The following is a 17,586-nucleotide window of genomic DNA, read 5'->3' on the forward strand; positions in this document are numbered from 1 at the left end:
TAAAGAGTTGGGTTGAAACCTGAACATCCAGTGCTTGACAGTGGAGGAGGGGAAGAAGAAGAATCAAAGATGAGGATGGATACATCACATTACAGAGAAATATCTGTAATGTCACTATCTGCCCACAGAATACCAGCAAAGACTTTCCTGTACAGATGTCAAGGCTGCTGAAGCTCTCCAGGACATGGGACTTTAAGCTTAGGCTGCAGGGCAAATCACAACAGAGTGCTTTGTTGTAAGGATTTTATATGTCTTTCTCCATGTTGATGGAACAGGTGAACATGCATAGATAGTCTAGTACACACAAGCTCCCAATGGAGTGGAAGAGAAGGCCAAGAGAATGGTATGAGAATTATGCACATGGGAACTCCTGCAGCTCTGCACAGATAAGTACTTCCTAGAGAACCTGGGATTCTTCCAATAATCCTTTGGGGAATAGGATATACTATATCGTAGATGGGGATGTAAGCCCATAGCCTGTTCTTGACCCATCTCATCATGGCCAGAGCACCCAGGCAGCAGGGCTGAGGGATTCTAAGCAGAAGCATAGCAGAAGCTAGAGGTATGTGGACTGGAATGTAAGTGCTGGGCATCCCTGCACAGGCTTTGTCTGCTGAAAGCTGTTCTCATCCTACAATGCTGCTCAGGGTAGGCAAGTGTGCAGAGAGCTGGGTAAGAGCTGTGAAAGCTCCTTTGGTGGAGGGGAAAACAGCATCCCTACCCACCATGATGCAAGAAGGATAGGCAGGAGAGCAGCAGGACAGAACAGGATGGGATACTGCTGACAATATTGCTGAGCTGTGGTATGCTGTCTGTGCCCAACACAGGTCAAAGCAGGATGAGCCACCACGCAGATCAGCCAGCACTGCCACAGCTCCAGAAAGCTGGCCACAGGTGTATGGGAACTGTTGAATCACAGCCTGAACCTCTGATTGATCAGCTGAGGCAAGCACTGAGACAGCTGCAGGAGCACAGGTGAAGGCAATTCACCTGTGTGACCAGAAGGGGTGGAGCCTGGCTTCACCTCTCCTAGACCCCACTTTAGGGTTGACTGCCATGGGGGAAGGATCTCTTTCTGGAGATTGATCCTCTTGGAGTTTTTTCCTGTGAGCCTACAATATGGGTATTTTCCACTTATTTCCAATTATCCTTTTCTAATGTGGTAGCTTTACAGTCTATGGACGCCAATTTGACCACACCACTCTGTATCTGTTGACCATACACAAAGGAAAAGTCACCAGCTCATGAACATATGAATGGAATCATGTAAAAATTTGCACCCACAGACATTTGCACAAATCCAGCACACAGAAGACAGATGTGTATCCTTATATTCCTGTATATGTCAATGATATTGTGTGGTACTCAGAGAGACTACATAGAGAGGAAAGGTGTACTGAGAGACTTGAAGACACTGGAGCTACTGATGCTGACAACATCTGCTCTATTAAGCCTTCCATTTAAGGCTTTAAAAGCACCTGCCTACCTTATCTTGAAGAGCCACAAAAAGGCCTGGAAAGGAAGAGTTAGCAGCAGTCAGGTGCAAGACTGATCTAGACATGGCCTTGACTGAAGAATGAATGTCTACGGAGTGCCCAACATTCCATTGCCCAGGGAAGTGATGGACTATGCTAGTTCTATCTAAGTAATTGTTTTCTCACCAGACCATAGTAATATGAAGAAGGAATTAACCACAGAAGGATGCAATGAGTGTTGCAGTGAACATTTAATGAGTCTAAAGAGAGAAATGATGTCAGTCAAGTGAAGACCCTGAGTGCAGGGTGCAGCAGGAGCAGATAAGGATCTGTTGCCCTTTCCCCATGGCAGAATGCCACAGGGAATCTATCTAACAGTTCATCAAACCAGAGAGGCTACTAGGCCACTCAGCTGGTTTCTGGGACCTTCAGTGTTAGTTCTGAGGGTAAACAGAAAACAACAAAGAAAAGAGAAAGAATGAGTGGAAGAGAGTATTGGTACTTTGTCCATGTAGTCACATAAGCCAGGCTGGCCCTTCTGTCTGTCCTGACAGCATAAGCCAGAGATGGTCATTTACTCTGAAAGCAGCAGCACAAATTCTGTTCTTCTGTCCAACACCATGTCATGAGATCGTGGGGGTCCTTGTCTGGTTCAGTGTCCAGCACCTTTAGCAGGGGCATCTTCTGCCACAGTAGCGGTTGGAAATGCAGGAGAGGTCTAAGCCCCCAGAGGTGATGGGCACTCCCTGACAGCTGAGGATGCTGCCAACAGCAGCGGAGGTGGAGGATCCCACAGCGGTGTTCTGTGGGAAGGAGCTGAGGATGGGTCCGGGCAGGGTCACCACCACAGGAGAGGGCTGGATGACGATGGTAGAGGGCTGGCACTGCCTGACACAGGGCTCATTGCAGCTGCTGGCCAGAGGGGTTGGGCCGCAGGGCTGGCATGGCTGGCACTGATCACAGCAGGACATGTTTGGGGGTTAGAGGTGTACCTGTTGAGAGAGGGCCAGGCAAAGAAAGTAGAGGGTGAAGGGGAGTTGGCCATTCCACCATCAGGGAACTATGCACATGAAATGCCAGGGGTGGAGGCTGTGCAGGGGTGGTCAAGGTCTTCCTGGCCTCTTCCTTCCAGGACCCAGAAAGAGTGACCCAGTAACTATCCAGCTACTTCTTAGATCCTAGCCCACCAACCCCTGCAATACTGGTCTGGTTTCCTCCATGCCAAACCTCTTGCATGAGAAGTGGTCCTGGGATTTTGCACAGAACAGTGGTGATAGCAAATAAAAGGTCCACTGAGCTCAGGCCTTCTGATGGAGATTGAGAAAAGAAGGAGCCTCACACTCACCTCGTTCCCAAGAAGGAGGATTCAAGAGTAGTGGATGAGGGAGCAAAGAGCTGGACTCCTTTTTATAGTGGACCCAAGCTGACCAGAGGCATCACTTCATCACATGTTTATTTTCTGACAAACTGCTCTTGAATGCAAAACATCCCAGCTGATGAAAGGGGCATGTGCTGGCTCCCTGTGCTGCTATGATTAATTTTCAGCTTTAGGTCATGCCCAGTCCTCACTGAAGACATCTTTTGAGTGGCACGAAGGGAAGCCCAGGCATTTCTGCACAACAGACATCAGTGTGGGCAACATACTCAGCTCACATGGTAGAATAGTCCAGCAAACGCAAATGATGTTAGAATGAGTCACTCCTTAGTGGTTTCTGGGGGCCCTTCTGGCAAGAAGTTTACCAGCCCCTGGGTGTGTCCCTATCTACACAGCTCTCTGGAAAATTCTTCTGCCCTGTTTTTTCTCATCCTGTTTTGCCTCAGTGACCTTGGTATGGGGTAGGACGTTGTGCAGTGTCTTTTCCAAATCTCAAAAGAAAGGCCTGGTGTCAAATGGTGTAACAGAAGGTCTGTTTTAGTAAGAAAGATGATCTGAGATGGCCAGCACAGTTTCACAGGTTGTTCATGCCTGACCTATCTAGTAGCCCGCTGTGATGGAGTTATGACATCTGTGGACAAAGTGAAAGCAAGAGATGTCATCTATCTGAACTTGTGCAAGGCTTTTGACATCATCCTTTAGCACATCTTTATCTCTAAGTCAGAGAGATGTGAGTTCAAATGGTGGAGTATTTGGTGGTTGAAGAACTGTTTTCATGGTTGTAGCCAGTGTGGTGGTGTTGATGATTCTGTGTCCAGTTAGAGGTTCATATTTGGCCTGGTAGTCTGAAACATCTTAATCAATGACATATGATGGGATCTAGTACGTTCTCAGCAAGTTTGTGGACACTACAAAGGTAAGTGATGCAGCTCACGTGGCAGAAGAAAGGAATGCTATCCAAAAGCATCTTGTCAAATTCAAAAGGTCTCTAAGGTCCCTTCCAACCCGCACGAGACTATGATACTATGATGATACTATGAAAAGGTGGGCCCACTATTAATGACTTGGATGTAGGACTAGAAGGTACTTTGACCAAGTTGGTTGATGATACTAGATTGGAAGGAACTGTTGACTCCATCAAGGTTGGAAGGGCCTTGCAGAGAGATCTAGACAAATTAGAGATCTGGGCAATCACCAACCACATTGAAGTTTAACAAGAGCAGGTGCCAGGTTCAGCACCTGGGAAGGGGCAACCACCCTGGTTGTACATACAGACTGGTGAATGAGACACTGGAGATCAGCTTTACCAAAAGAAATTTGGGGGTTTAAGTCAACAGCAAGTTGAACACAAGAAAACTTTGTGCTCAGGCGAGCAGGAAGACCAGCTGTATCCTAGGGTGCATCATGCACATCATTGGTAGACAGTCAAGGGAAATGATTGTCCCACTGGCCACTGCATTGATGCTGCCTCACCTTAAGCACTGCATGCTGTTTTGAGAGCCACAATACAAAAAAGGCAAACTATTATGTGATGTCCAAAGGAGTACTAAAAAGATATTGAAGAGGTTTAGAGGGGAAGCTGCATGGGGACACACCAAAGAGACAAGTGGAAGAAGAAGGGACAATCTCATGACTCCCAAGCAGTTTTACCTTTCCCTCCAAGTGGAAAATGGAACAGCGAAGTCTTCCAGGAGATGCAGTTATTCTTCTCTTCTGCAAAGAGTACCTGGAACTATCAACAATCCACGGAACTGCAGCATGAACTCTTTAACTACCAGTGCACTACATGACATTATGTTGTAGAATACTGATAACAAAAATCATAAAACCACGACACAGTTCTGTTGACTTTAGGAAGTGTACCAAGAAACTCATGGGATCAGAATGTGTTTCATAAATTCATCCAGCAGGCATTTCAAATTGCTAATAAGACCAATTAATGGGCTTGTTCTCATTTTCCAGAACATGTGAACACAGAATTTGGCATCAAATTTGGCAAAAGAAGGAGGTTTTGAAGCAATTAACATTAAGTGTTGCTTCTATGTAGAGTGAAGTAGTAGGATTTCTATAGATTTGGGAGAAATATGGAAATAGACAAAAATATTGCATGGGGTTCAAAAAGGCAATACTTCTGGGTTTCAAGGAGGCTGACTTCTTGGCTGCTTAAGATTATGGATTAAGAAAGTCATAGCTGCATTTCTAGTAATGTTAGCTTTTGTCTGTTGGTGTGTAATATTGCAGTGTATACCTAAGTATTACCTCAGATTGATCACCAAAACCTCAGAGAAAATGAGACTGTCTCACCTGTCTAAAGCAGGGGAATTGTCAAGTAACCTTTGCAGAAGTCTTTGTGTGTGTATCTTTGGATATAACAAATACGGACTTTTATCTAGGTCTGGTGACCATCATTGAAATTGCTAATGTGATCACAGAATCATAAAATGCCTTGTGTTGGAAGGACCATGTTTCTCAAAGCCCTGTACAGCTGACCCTGAACCTTGCTAGGAATGGGGTTTTCACAGTTTCCCTAGGTAACCTGTTCCAGTGCCTCCCCATTCTTTTAAGTTATTCTGAATATCTAATATAACCTATACTTTCCTAGATAAAAGCTCTTAGCCCGTGTCCCATTGCTGTGCTTCCTGATATAGAGCCCCTCTTCTGTTTTCTTGTACCCTTTAGGTACCGGAATGTTGCAAAGATATCTCCCTTGAACCCTCTCTTCTCTAGAGTGTACAACCTCAACTCTCAGCCTCTCTTCACAGCAGTGGTGCTCTAGCCATGTGAAATCATAATTATGGCCCTCCTCTGGACTTGCTCCCACAGGTCCACGTTGTTCTTGTGTTGATGATCACAGAGCTGAACACATTGTTCTTAGTAGGGTCTCCTGTGAGAGGAGTAGACTGGGAGAATCCCCTCTCTTGAACAGCTGATCATGCAGGTTTTGATGCAGCCCAGGGCACTGCTGTCTTTCTGGACTGGAAGAACACTGATGGATCATGTGAAGTTTTTCAACAACCAATATCTTTAAGCTCTTCTCCGCAGTGCTGCCCTCTATCCATTTGTCTGCCCAGCCTATATTTGTTCTTAGAATGGCCACCACCTACATTACATATGGTCTTCTTGATTTTTATGAGGCTTGCATGGGCCAACCTCTGAAGCCTGTCAAGCTTCTTCTAGATAGCATCCCTTACCTCCAGAATGTCAGCTGCACAAAACAACTCGGTGTTGCCTGAAAATATGCTGAGAGTGCACTCATTTCTATTACTGTGTAATAAATAAGGTGTTAAATACTACTGGTCCCAGTATGGAAAACTGGAGTATGCTATTTGTCACTGTTCTCCAGCTGGACATCAAACCATTGACCGCAAATTTCTCAGTATGACCATCCTGGCAATTACTTATTCATTCAGAGGGCCATTTGTTAAATCCATGTCTCTTCAATTTAGAGACAAGGATATCTTGAGGACAGTGTCAAGTGCTTTCCACACGATTAAAGGCTCCAGTAAGTCCTCACTTTATTATGTGCAGTCCAGGGCTGCCCTTCATTCCTAGCAAATTGAGACCACCATGAAAAGGATCACATGGAGGCAGAGGCTGGGATGCAGGAAACGTTAGTGACTCTGAAGAGAGAAATGAGTTTTCTTCCAAGTGGAACTGTTGTGCAGGCAGCACCAGAGCTGCCTAAAATCTTTGCCCACCATAGTGAAGATCCTATAGCACATCCTTCTGTCAGCCCCATTGAGTGAGAGAGGACAGCATATTGCTCTGGTTGGCTGAAGGGAATTGTACACCCAGAAGAAGGGAATATAAGGAAAAGAGAAAGGAGTAGAAGATGGGGAGCATAGCATAAAGCATGGGAAACACTTTCTACCATAGTAATGTCTGAAAATGCAGGAGAGATCAATGCACCCAGAGGTGATAGAGACCCCATCACAGTTGTGGATGCTGCTAATTGCAGCAGAGAGAGAGTGTACAACAACTGTGTTCTGCAGGTAAGAGCTGAGGATGGGGCCAAGCTGGGCCACTGTCATGGGAAGAGGATTGATGATGACAGTATGGTTTTTACCCTGTCTGACACAGGGTTACTTGTGGTTGTTGGCTGGTGAGGTCATACAATAGGATAGGCATGACAGGCACTGGTTATTGCAGAGCATGTCACAGAGAGGCAAGAGGATTTCTTGGTTTCATTCAAACACTTCAGATACTTCTAAAAAATATGTTGGCCCTGAACAGCCCTAGGCCTGGGGGGTATCATACACAGAAGTGATTATTCCCTGTAGTATTCATAATGAATGGAAAACATCCCAGCTAATGATATGGGCAGTGTGGCTGTTTCCACTTACACTGCCTTTTCATTTTCTTGCTTTTGCTACACCTGTTCCCAACTGAACTCTTTTTCTGAGTGCTGGAATTGAAAAGTCACGGAATTTTAGGTCCAGGAATGAATCATTGGCTGCAGAAGACTCATTCACTGTTGTCCAGTGTGACCAGTACAGGAAACTGAAGCTGAGCCAGAGTCCCTAGTCATTTCTTGATTCCTTTTCGCAGCTTCTAGGGACTCGTCCCTTTTCATTATGTCATCCTGGCTCCTGAAACAGGTAAAAGAACAATTCTATGAGACTCTGCTGGCTCCTTGGGATGAAATAGCTGTTAGATTCACAGGGCTCTTTCTCAGTGGATGCAGCAATTGGGAGAGAAGGGAATGCCTAGAGAGACTAGTAGGAGAAATTTGATGACAGTGACTCAGGCCAATGGCTTCAACAAAACACAAGTGACACTGGAAACATTCTGTGGCAACCCCAACTGTATCACCACCCAAAATCATCCAGGGAATCATTTCCCAAATGCCACCTCACATGAGAGATTTCCCAGGAGCAGCCCTTCATTCAGGCTTGGATTAACTGCAGATTTTTCTGTGGGATTCCAGAGCCCGAGGGAAATCAGGGGAATTCCAGTATCATTTTCTATTACTCCACAGGGAAAAACACACACACCCCTTTCTTTGAAAACTTTCCCGTAAAAAAAAACCATGCCTAGACAAAATGGTTTGGTATTTGTCAGATGAAATTTCTCCTTTGGAGGCATTACAGATCATTTTTCTAAGTTCCCCAGAGTGATCCTCTGCTACTGTTGCCAAACCACTTAAAATCCCTGCTTCCTCAAATGCATGCACTGCTCCAGGAAATATGATCACCCACACATTTTCTGCTGTTCTTGCTGTTCTTCTCTTTGGACTCCCTCAGCCCTGTTGCCTTAATGCTCTGAGCCTGAAGAGATGGAGCCAGGACTAGCCATGGCCCCAATTACACTTCCCACTCATCATACAGCACATATTATTTTCCTCAAAGGATGATGGAAAAACCTCCTCAGAAGCACTAGGGAGGCTTGGAAGAACACAAAACTCTGTAGGAAAGGCAGTTCTGTGTAGAGGTTGTTCTGTGTAGATCTGCCTTCTATACAGGCTTAATCTCTCACATCCTTACTTTGGCCTATGCTCCTGCCCCACCTCAAATCTGTGTTTGCTTGTGCGTGTGTGTGTTCATCTGTTCCATCAACAAGGAGAAGGACAGGAACAGAAAGCATTCCTTTGTCTTGCACTGCAAGACAGAATTCTGCCACAGAATATTAATCTGACTTCATTACTGGAAATTGGTACAAAAGAAAAAGTCAGGAACAAGAAAATATACTGTACTTTAGAGACTGTAATTTGTAGCTCACTTCCAGAACTGTCATGAATAATAGCTGAATTGATAACTGGAGAAGGATGGTCTAATATTTCTACACCTGTGTCTGTGGAAGAAGTGAGGGAGACAGAATGGAGAGATTGATACCAGCAGTGATCAGCAGAGGCCATGAAAAGAGCCACATAAGCTAGGTAAAGACATTCTGCTTAAAGCTTGTTGCTGCTCTTATTCAACTATGAAACCTCACTCTGACATCTCATTTTGAAATCATAAAGCCACGGCAGAAAAAAACAGGGCACTTGTGACTGAATTCCTTCTCTTGGGCTAAACAAACCATTCCAGGTGGCACTTGTGATTATCTGCTCCACATCTTTCTTAATCCTGATGGCCTGACCTTTGTCAAAGGGAAAGTGACCAGCATCTGAACTCAATGTTTTTCTTGTTGTATCGGCACAGACTGGGTAGCAGGAACATCAGTTTCTGTTTGTACTATGATTTTATGCTTCTTCTGAGGCAGTGCCAGTTTAAACCGTTGAATTTATGGTTTCCATCCTCATCATCCAAAGTACTTGTCTTTTCATGTTAATTTCTGACATCAGCATCATGCAGTTCTCCCTGTTACCTCTCCTTTCACTCAGCAGAAGGTGTTCTCCACTTCTGCCTCATGTGTCACTGTCATTTTCATTTTCTGAACAGCTTTCTTGCAATATTTGCTAAAATTTGTTTTGCAGTTGACACTCAAATTGTTTATGCACTGGAACAGGCTCTCCTGTGAAGTAGACACAGTGCCAAGCCTACTAGATTTCAAGAAGTATTTGGATTATGCCCTCTGACATGGGGTTTAATTTTGCATTAACCGTGTGCTGAGACTTCAGGTGAAATCATTGACCTTTGTGGGTCAATTCTATATCAGGATATCCAATGATTCTGTGATGCTATGTGATTCAGAGAAAATAAGATGCGTTTTTCTCATCAATTAACATACTCTGCAGGCATGGAAATAGGAAAGATGATATCAGTAATCTAATTTATTCTCTAGGAGGATTTTGCCATTATCAACAGAAGGGTGAACAACAAAAATGTGAGTCTGTTAATCCATCACAGATCTCACCTTTAAATAACAGGTAATACCAGCCCGGAAGCACCTACTGGTATCATAGAATCATAGAATCACAGAATCATAGCCTGGGTTGGAAAGGCCCTCAGAAATCATTTAGTTTCAACCTCCCTGCCATGGGCAGAGTCACCAACCTCCAGACCAGGCTTCCCAGAGCCACATCCAGCCTGGCCTTGAATTCATCCAGGGAAGGGGCATCCACAACCTCCTTGAGCAACCTGTTCCAGTGTGTCACCACCCTCTGAGTAATAATAATATCTAATCCTAATATCTAACCTAAACTTGCCGTTTCTCAGTTTAAAACCATTCCCCCTTGTCCTACCACTACCCAGCCTCATAGATAGCCATTCCCCCTCCTTTTTATATGTGTCCTTCAAGTACTGAAAGACCACAATGAGGTCTCCCCAGAGCTTTCTCTTCTCCAAGCTAAACAAGCCCACTTCCCTCAGTGTTTCTCCATAGGAGAATTGCTCCAACCCTCTGATCATCTTAGTGGCCTCTTCTGGACCCACTGCAAGAGCTCCATATCCTTCCTGTACTGCAGGCCCCAGGCCTGGACACAGTACTCCAGATGAGGCCTCACGAGAGCTGAGTCGAGGGGGACAATCACCTCACTCTCCCTGCTGGCCACTCCTCTTTTAATACAGCCCAGGATATAGTTGGCCTTTTGGGCTGCAAATGCACACTGCTGGCTCAAGTCCAGCTTCTTGTCCACCAGGACCTCTGAGTCCTTCTCCATGGGGCTACTCTCAAGGGGTTCTTCACCTGGTCTGCCTAAGTACTCAGAATTGCCCTGGCCCAAATGCAACACCTTGTACTTGACCCTGTTGGACCTCATTAGGTTCATACGGGCCTACTTCTCCAGCCTGCCTAGGTCCCTCTGGATGGCTTCCCTTCCCTCCTATATATCGACTGGACATATCAGCTGATATTGGTAATTGCCTTAAGGCAGGCACAACATGTGTTATGTGAAGGAAGTCTCTCAGTTGGAGTGAGAGCTAGCATCCAGACCAAGTCCAGATCCAGGAATGGCCTTTCTGAAGTCCCCACCAAGTCACTGCAGTGGACCAACAGGGAGCCTGACCAAGCCAAAAGGACAGCAGAAGGCCAGGCCAGATACAGATTGCCATTGGTAAAGATTGCCATCACATGATGTGCTCCAGGCTCTAGGGGATATGTTTAAGCAGAGGTACATCAAGGCAAGGATGAACAGCCATTTGTTACAGAGTAACCAGAGGTGACTTCTTTTGCCTTGAAAGAGGGTGTATGAAAGATGAAATCTCTGCAGCATGCACTGGCCTTGAGTATTTAGAGCTTTGATGAAGCCTCCCTAGCTAACTCCTCCTAAAAGCCGTAGTTTTCTCTGTTTGTCACTGCTATGCAGATAGAAAAAAAACCAAACAAATAAACAAACAAAAATAACACAGAAGGACACACCAAAGAATGCAGCAAATGTTTAATGAGTCTGAAGACAGAAAGGATGTCACTCCAAGTACATACAACAAGTGTGGGGAGAGCAGGAACAGGCAAGAATCTGTTCCCCTTTCCTATGGCAGTGTTGCCACAGGGCCAACACTTATTGGCCAAGAGATAAAGAGAAGCAGGCAGGTCACTGAAGTCTGGTTTTGAGGGGTAATAACAGGGATCTGAGAGGGGAAAAACAGCAAAGCTATCAGATAGGAAGAGAGACTGAAAGAGAGTATCAGTAGACTTTCTCCATCCTGTCCATGAAGCCAGGCTGTCTTGTATGTGTCTGTCTTGCAGGGCAAAAACAGCAGCACGCTCCTTCTTCTATCCAGCGCCACAATCTGATTTCCTGGGTGTCCTTGTCTGGGTCAGTGTCTGGCACCTTTAGCAGGGGCATCTTCTGCCACAGTAGCGGTTGGAAATGCAGGAGAGGTCAAGGCCCCCTGAGGAGATGGGAACTCCCTCACAGCTGAGGATGCTGCCAACAGCAGCAGAGGTGGAGGATCCCACAGCGGTGTTCTGTGGGAAGGAGCTGAGGATGGGTCCGGGCAGGGTCACCACCACAGGAGAGGGCTGGATGACAATGGTGGAGGGCTGGCACTGTCTGACACAGGGCTCATTGCAGCTGCTGGCCAGAGGTGTTGGGCCACAGGGCTGGCATGGCTGGCACTGGTCACAGCAGGACATGTCTTGGAGCTGAAGTTGCACCTAGAAGAGCAGGCAGGGAGGAAGCAGAACATGGGGATATATGAGGAGATGAATGTCACCACACTATGAAGGAGCCATGAACTGCTGCAGTCTGCAGACTGTGCAGGGATAGTTAAGGTTGTCTTGGTCTCATCCTGCCATAGCTCAGACTGAGCCAAAAGTACCTATTCAGCTCATTTCTCTACTCTAGTTTGTAAGCTAAATTCTCACAGACCCATATTCCTTCCATGACAAGCCTTCACCTTACTTCCCTTCCCCCTGACAACAGTCCTACGATTTGGCATGGAACAGACTGATATCAGCTGTGACATCCACTACTGTGTGACCTTCCTTGGCAGAATGAGGCATAAAAGAAGGATCTTCACACTCACCTGGTTCCAAAGAGAAGGCAAGAGTGGTGGATGAGGGAGGGACGAGCTGGGCTGTCTTTTATAGTGCATGTGAGCTTCCCAAGCTCTGAAGTCATCACTTATAGCATTGACTATTTTCTGAGAAGCTCCTCTTGAATGAAAAACATCCCAGTTAATGACATAGACTGATTGTTGACTTACTGCACTGCTTAATTTCATTTCCAGTTTTACTATGTCCATTCCTGGCTGAAGGCATCTTCTGAGTTGCAGGAAGAGAGGCCCAATCACTTTCAGGTAATGAATATTAATTTAGGCAAAAGATTCAGCTTCCATGTTGGAAGAGTCCAGCAAAGTCAAATGGTGATCCCAGATAATAGTATAGACCATACATTGTCATCCTTTGCAGTTGTTTCTCATTTCCAGCTTTATGTCATGCCCATTCCACATTGAAGTCATCTTTTGAATGGCATGAAGGGAGTTTGAAGCATTTCCATGCAACAAACACCACTGTCATCAACAAACTCTGCTCATGTGATAGTAGAGTCCGGCAAAGGCAAGTGATGTCAGCCAGGGTCATTCCATAGGGGTTTTTAGGAGACCTTCTGGCAAGAGAGGTACCATCTCCTGCGTGAGACCCTATCCCACTTGGTACTGCTCTCTGGAAAATTCTGCTGCCCTGTTTTGTCTCCTCCTGTTTTCTCTCAGGGATCTTGATATGGGGCAAATAGTAGTGCAGTGTAATTCCAGATCTCAAAAGAAAGGCCTAACAGCAGATAGTGGAACAAAAGGGCTGTTCCAGTTAGAAAGAAGAACTATATGGTCAGCAAGTTAATCTTCTATCCCTTCATGTGATAGGATTGCCAATTTTGTGCAGAATAATACAAAATCAGGTGAATTTTCCCCAGGTTTTACTGTATAAGTCTTTCCATAGAGAGCTCCTTCTTCCTTTCCATATTTTTGTGTCTTATTTTCTGAGTGAACAACTGAAAAAAAACTTGTACGTATTTTTCTTTCAGTGATGGAAGCTCATTTCTGTCATTACAACCATTAGGTCAAAGCACTGGTGACTATTAGCACCCTGCAGTAGATTCCCTCTCTGCAGCTCCTCAGGATAACTAACAGGCTTCTCAAGTCTTGAACAGAAGGCCCAATAAAGCAAACATGTCTTGTCAGCATCAGTGTCTCCAGAGTCCTCGTCAGATCTCTCTGTACATGTTTCCACGTCTCTCTGAGTACCACACAATGTCATTAACACATACAAGGCCACTAGCATATGCTCGTGTCTTTTGTGTGATGGATTTGCACAAATGCTTGTGGGTGCTGATTTGTCCCCCCATCAGGAGAGCAGAGCCTACAGCCAGCCCCCGGCAGCACCCAGAAGAGCCTTCACCATCTCTGTCCCCACTTCCCCACGCTTTTAACCACAATACTGGGAATTGTCTCTACCAATGTCAGCATGCCCTTCCCAACCACAGTTTTTGTACCTCATCATCTCATGGCACTGGATACGCTTGTATAAGGCCAGTTACTCTATCTGCACGAGTGAAGGCACACTTTCTTAGAATCACAGAATCGTTTGAGTTGGAATGAACCTTTAAAAATCAACTTGTCCAACTTTGCTGCAACAAACAGGGACACTGACAGCTAAATCTAGTTGTCATTCTCTGTAGTGAGTTAGAAAGAAATAATGCAGGAAAAAGTAAAATTTAAGAATAGAATCTGAGCTGCACTGGATGCAGTGATTACAGCTGCTCCAGTTCCTCCATCAGGGACATAGAACAGAGAAGTAGTGTGACCCAAAAGGCAGAGTCTCACAGGAGAGCAGAGAAAAAAAAAATAAAAAAAAAAAATCTGAGAAAGCAATAGCAGTTTTATTTGAAAAGATGCAAAATATGTCAACATATTTGATTGCCTTTAAAAGGATAAATTAAAAGTCAGATCATATTACAGTCTGCCCGCACCCCAACGAGCCACCACTTGTGGCCCAGCTGACACTCCACAAGCTCAGCCTGGGGCTATGAGCCCAAGCTCACACTCCATGAAGTGAGAATTCTGTGGGCCCAGGGAAGCCAAAGGGGCTGTCTCAGCTCCTGCATCACACCCTCAGAGAGGTGTTCTGGTTCTAGCACCATTTCTGTGCACACAGTATGAGGAGGCCTGGCATGCATAGCCTGTACTTGTTTTCTTCTGAGCTGCTTTTGTGGAAGACAGCCTGCAGCTATTATGCTTTCCTGTCATTATTCCACCCCAGATGCACGGCCCTGCTCCTGCTCTTGTTGAATGACCTGTGATTCCCATCAGGGTGTTTCTCCAACCTGTCCAGGTCCCTATGACTAGCAGCCCTGCCCTACAGTGTCCTGACTGCTCTTCCCAGCTGTGGGTTCTCCACACACATGCCACAATTACACACTATCCCATCATCAGGCCATTACTGGAAACATTAAATACTATTAAGCACTGATCTCTGAAAGACATTTTCATAGTAACCATTCCCTAGCTGTACTCTGAATAGCTGGTCATGCCAGTTAGAGCCCAGCAGATCATCTAGTTTTTCAGCTACCTTGTTGTTCTTCCCCCTTCTGAAGATATGTGGTTTTTTTCTTGGGGGGAGCAGGGGGTTCTTTTGTTTGTTTGTTTGTTTTTCCTATCTAGGAGGGCCACCCGTCAACCTTCATGACCTTTGAGAGATGAAAGACAATGGCATCACCTGATCAAATACCCAAGGATGCATCCCACCCATCTTATGGACACAAGTGTGACCAAGTGGAACAAAAGTTCCATAAGGTTTTCTTCCCTTACAGGCAATGTTTTTTCACTCCCTAAAATTCTGTGGAGAGCCTCTCATGCAGGCCTGAGAACAAGCCTCACCCATGAGAACTGAGGAAAAGGCAGCATACAGTATTTCAGCCATTTCATCATTTCCCCTGTCTCATGCCAATGGGCATACACTCTCCTCAGCCAGAGGATTGTATCCCTGCCAGACCCAGTACTGGCAAGTGCACAAAAGTGGGTGGCACATTCAGAAATATGTCACATAGTATACTTAGCCAACAAACCCTTTCAGCAGGAATTCTGGGGAAATTTCATTTGAAGACAATGTCCTAAATGAGCTCATTGTGTTGTATGGTAACCAGAGAGACTGCAAAGAGATGGAAAGTATATTGAGAGCCTTTCAGAAGACATAGAAGTCACTGATCTTGTCTAGATGAGTCTGCTCTGTAGGGCTTTGCATTTAGGGCTTGAGAAGCCATGTTATCCTGAGAAGCTGCATAAAGGAAAACAGCCGGAGTGCACAATGCCCAGCAGTACTGTGGGCTGGTAGGTATAATGACAGAAAGAGTTCCATCATATAAGATAGGTATGTCCAACCCACAGACTTCATGCAGCTCAGCTCATCCATCACTCAGCAGCAGCCAAATATTGGCATGCAATTGGCAATGCCTGAGCTGAAGCTATAGCATGGGGAGGACACAGTGCAGTGCTAACTTCAGAGATGAATCTCTTGCCCAAATTGATGTTTATTGTCCGAAAATGCTTTGACCTCTGTTCCTGACACTCAAAAGATGCCTTCAGCCAGGAATGGACATAGTAAAACTGGAAATCTAATTAATCAGCACAGGAAGGCAATGTACAGCCTATATCATTAACTATGATGATTTGCATTCAAGAGATGTTTGTCAGAAAATAATCACAGCTGTAAGTAATGCCTCTGGACCTGGGGCAATTTATATCCATTATAAAAGACAGCCCAGCTCCTTGCTCAGTCATCCACCACTCTCGACTTCTCTTTGGAACCAGGTGAGTGTGAAGCTCTTTCTTTTCTTGAGACTGCTTGTCATGACAGAGGGAAGTAGGGACAAGATTCATCATGGAAGGCATCAGGAACTGTGAGTAAGTAGGCTGTGGACTAGAGTCCAGAGACTAGCTGGATATGTTCCAATGGCTGTTTTCAAGCTTGGGCACTATGCAAGCTATGGGCACATGAAGCAATTATCAATCCCTCCAACTACCAGCAGTGCATGTGCCTTGGAAGTCTCATAGAATGCTAACAGGCATCCCCATGTTCTGCTTCCTCCCTGCCTGCTCTTCTAGGTGCAACTTCAGCTCCAAGACATGTCCTGCTGTGACCAGTGCCAGCCATGCCAGCCCTGTGGCCCAACACCTCTGGCCAGCAGCTGCAATGAGCCCTGTGTCAGACAGTGCCAGCCCTCCACCATTGTCATCCAGCCCTCTCCTGTGGTGGTGACCCTGCCCGGACCCATCCTCAGCTCCTTCCCACAGAACACTGCTGTGGGATCCTCCACCTCTGCTGCTGTTGGCAGCATCCTCAGCTGTGAGGGAGTTCCCATCTCCTCAGGGGGCCTTGACCTCTCCTGCATTTCCAACCGCTACTGTGGCAGAAGATGCCCCTGCTAAAGGTGCCAGACACTGACCCAGACAAGGACACCCAGGAAATCAGATTGTGGCACTGGATAGAAGAAGGAGCGTGCTGCTGTTTTTGCCCTGCAAGACAGACACATACAAGACAGCCTGGCTTCATGGACAGGATGGAGAAAGTCTACTGATACTCTCTTTCAGTCTCTCTTCCTATCTGATAGCTTTGCTGTTTTTCCCCTCTCAGATCCCTGTTATTACCCCTCAAAACCAGACTTCAGTGACCTGCCTGCTTCTCTTTATCTCTTGGCCAGTAAGTGTTGGCCCTGTGGCAACACTGCCATAGGAAAGGGGAACAGATTCTTGCCTGTTCCTGCTCTCCCCACACTTGTTGTATGTACTTGGAGTGACATCCTTTCTGTCTTCAGACTCATTAAACATTTGCTGCATTCTTTGGTGTGTCCTTCTGTGTTATTTTTCCATGTGCATATACATGGCCAAAGAAGAAAGCCTTGGCTTTTAGGGGGAGACTCCATCCCTGTTCTAGATACTGGAGGCCAGTGCATGCTGCAGAGATTTAATCTCTCAGGAGCTCTCTTCTAAAGCAGAGGATGTCATCCCTGGTTACTCTGTAACCAAGTGTTCTTAGTCCTTGCCATTATGTGCTTCTGCTTAAACACATTCCTTAGAGCCTGGAGCACATAATGTGACAGGAATTTTTACAAATGGCAGCCTGTTATTCCTGGCCTTCTGTTGTCTTGGCTTGGCCAGGCTACCTGTTAATCCACTATAGTCACTGTACAGAGACTTCAGTAAGGTCGATGTTAGATCTGGCCTCTGCCTGGATGCCAGCTCTCACTTCAACAGTGAGTCTTTCTTCACATAACACACGTGGTGCTTGTCTTAGGGCAATTTCCAGAAGGTTCTTCTGAGCTGGAATTACCCATCATCTAAAACTGAGATCTGTGATAGAATAACAAACTCACATGTTGGTGATTCACCGTTCTCCTGATAATGGCAAAATCCTACTATGGAA

General features: G+C 45.6%; 3 pseudogenes across 3 annotated transcripts; 1 reads left to right on the forward strand and 2 right to left on the reverse strand.

The window, feature by feature from the left end:
* Window positions 1–1,709: 1,709 nt before the first annotated feature.
* LOC107324973 (feather keratin Cos1-2 pseudogene) lies at window positions 1,710–2,848 on the reverse strand (annotated as a pseudogene). The gene is made up of 2 exons (XR_014937136.1): window positions 2,821–2,848; window positions 1,710–2,467 (listed from the first exon to the last, which is right to left on the reverse strand). The product of XR_014937136.1 is annotated as a feather keratin Cos1-2 pseudogene (transcript).
* Window positions 2,849–11,092: 8,244 nt separating this feature from the next.
* Window positions 11,093–12,218, reverse strand: LOC107324978 (feather keratin Cos1-2 pseudogene; annotated as a pseudogene). The gene is made up of 2 exons (XR_014937094.1): window positions 12,198–12,218; window positions 11,093–11,826 (listed from the first exon to the last, which is right to left on the reverse strand). The product of XR_014937094.1 is annotated as a feather keratin Cos1-2 pseudogene (transcript).
* A 3,738-nt stretch (window positions 12,219–15,956) lies between these two features.
* LOC107324972 (feather keratin Cos1-2 pseudogene) lies at window positions 15,957–17,003 on the forward strand (annotated as a pseudogene). The gene is made up of 2 exons (XR_014937095.1): window positions 15,957–15,974; window positions 16,269–17,003. The product of XR_014937095.1 is annotated as a feather keratin Cos1-2 pseudogene (transcript).
* The last annotated feature ends 583 nt before the right edge of the window (window positions 17,004–17,586 follow it).

Source organism: Coturnix japonica, chromosome 24, assembly GCF_054131305.1.
Source record: "Coturnix japonica strain WE chromosome 24, WE-NBRP24, whole genome shotgun sequence".
In the NCBI taxonomy this organism is placed as follows: Eukaryota; Metazoa; Chordata; class Aves; order Galliformes; family Phasianidae; genus Coturnix; species Coturnix japonica.